At 45.8% G+C, this 2159-nt stretch overlaps 1 pseudogene across 1 annotated transcript; it reads right to left on the bottom strand.

Moving 5' to 3' along the window:
* Positions 1-237: 237 nt before the first annotated feature.
* LOC311174962 (cytochrome c oxidase assembly protein COX16 homolog, mitochondrial-like) lies at positions 238-562 on the bottom strand (annotated as a pseudogene). Its single transcript has one exon. The product of its transcript is annotated as a cytochrome c oxidase assembly protein COX16 homolog, mitochondrial-like (transcript).
* Positions 563-2159: the final 1597 nt, after the last annotated feature.

Here is a 2159-nt window from a genome sequence, read left to right as displayed (position 1 = left end):
TTTTTTTTAGTAGTCAAATTTTTGTTGAGTGGTATAAAATACATGTAGTCAACATTGTTACTTTTATCTGCAAATGAAAGAGTTGGACAGTATAAAGGCTGGACTTAGCTTTTCATCAAGATTATGTCATCGACTCTCACATTCAGGCTTCTGCAGGTCTGGAAATTTTTGTCCATAGGAATATGTAGTGGAAATTCCAGTTAACATTTTTATTTAAAGTTCAAAGAATCAGCAAAGTCAAGTTGTCTTTGTCTTAAGGATGTCTGGATTTCGTCCTTGGAGGAGGTCAGGGTCTTCCCAGGGCCTAGGTCCTCAAATATTCTTCCAGTCATCAAAAGCAGAGTCCTTTATTTTCTCATACTGTTTCCAATGATACTTAATTCAGTTTCAGTTTTTTTTTTCTAATTCAGGATCAGTTTTAATCTTCACAGCATCATAACAGATTTGAGAAAACTCCCAAAGACCAAAAGAACCTCCAACAATCAGTAACAACATGGGGACTCTGTAGCGAAGGGAGGGTCTTATTCTTGCGCAAGGCGCGCCTCACCGCGTGTGCAAACATGTCTGACTTCTTCCACCCGCCAGGTCGCCAGTTAAACAGACCCAGCACGGCCTCGGGAGTCTGAGCTGCTCAAGCACCCTCTCGGATAAGCATCTCTCTCTCTCTCTTTTTCTAAGATTTATTTATTTATGCACACAAGAATGGGGTTGCAGGCCAGTGGTGTGAAGGTTGGGGTGGTGAGAGGATTCAACAGAGACAGAGCTGGGAACAGACCAGGCAGACTGACTGAAATCCACTGCTGAGGGGAGCAGCAGGTGAGTCAGGAGAGGTCTGCTGTGCCATGTGGGTAGCTCCCTGGCCAGGAATCGAACTCATGCTGCAGTGGCTGCGTATTGCTTTATAGGTTGCATCTTAACCCCTTGTGCCACAAGGGAGGCCCCTGTTCAGTAGATTTTCCTTTGCATTTTTAAAAATTTTAAGTCATGCACATTATTATTTATTCAGATAAGTAAATAAAATGAAAGGTGAAGCAACAGTAACAGCACCTCCTTAATGGTGCTGGGGCTGGGGTTACCCAGTATGGTGGGTCAGGCCAGATATCTCAGAAAGTTCCTCTGGCTGCCCTGGGAGCTGCGAAGAAGAGACTGAGGGTGGAGCCACTTGGAAGATTCTGGGTGTGTGACGAGGACCCAGGGCACAGCGTGCATTCCAAGGACACATCTGAGGTGGAACAGCCAAAGCTCTCTAAACCACTGTTGTTCATTCAACAAACATTTACTAAGTCTAGGCTTGCACGGTGGGAGGTCACGAGGTGAGTCAGTCCCGGCTCTGTCACCCTCTGACTCTGAACCTTTAGGCTGCCTGACTCCTCATCTGTGAAAGGCTTTGCTGATGTTACCTGCATTTGGACTTTTTTTTTTTTGCTTTTTACTAGAAAATGCTCAAAGATACAGAAAAGTAGAACAGTATGAACACCCAAATGCCACCCCTAGATTTACCAATTTTTAACATTTTGTCATATTTGCTTCATTTAGTTGTCATTGCTACTGAATCATTTGAAGTATAGATAGTATCAGATACCACCTGGATCATTATGCTAAAAAATAACAGGGCATTTGCCCTTATAGCAACCAGGCCACCATCACATCTAAGGAACAGTAACTCTTCTATCATTGAAGCCTCATCCATGTTCAGATTTGCCTAAAGTTCTCCAACATGATCACTTTTATCAAACCAGGGTTCTGGCAGGGTCAGCACGCTGGCTCGAGGGTGAAATGAATTGACGATCATAAAACCAAGGAGCATTAGGGATGAGGCTTAATTTCCTGTGGCCCAGGACCCATGGGGCTGCAGAGACCCTACACAGTCGGGATGATAAGAATGGCAGGAGAGAGGGGGCGGAGCAACATGGCGGCGAGGAGACGCTGCGAGTAAGATCTCCCATTAAAAAAGTTAATGGGGAGGAAAAGCGGCAGGTCCCAGTGAGAACTGGGACACGGAAGATAAACGGGTGACTCTAGCAAACTGCCCGAAGAAGAAAGTGGCCATAAAAGAGGACGAGAAGGGAGGGAAGCGCAGAACCCTGCTCCCCTCCCCCGCCCACAGAGGCGGCACTCTCCGACCGGCAGAGAGGAGGGAAACAACAAACCAAAACGGC

This window comes from Talpa europaea (genome assembly GCF_964194135.1).
Source record: "Talpa europaea genome assembly, chromosome: 8".
In the NCBI taxonomy this organism is placed as follows: domain Eukaryota; kingdom Metazoa; phylum Chordata; class Mammalia; order Eulipotyphla; family Talpidae; genus Talpa; species Talpa europaea.
The sequence above is the reverse complement of the archived record's forward strand: the minus strand, read 5'-3'. Positions and strand labels throughout refer to the sequence as shown.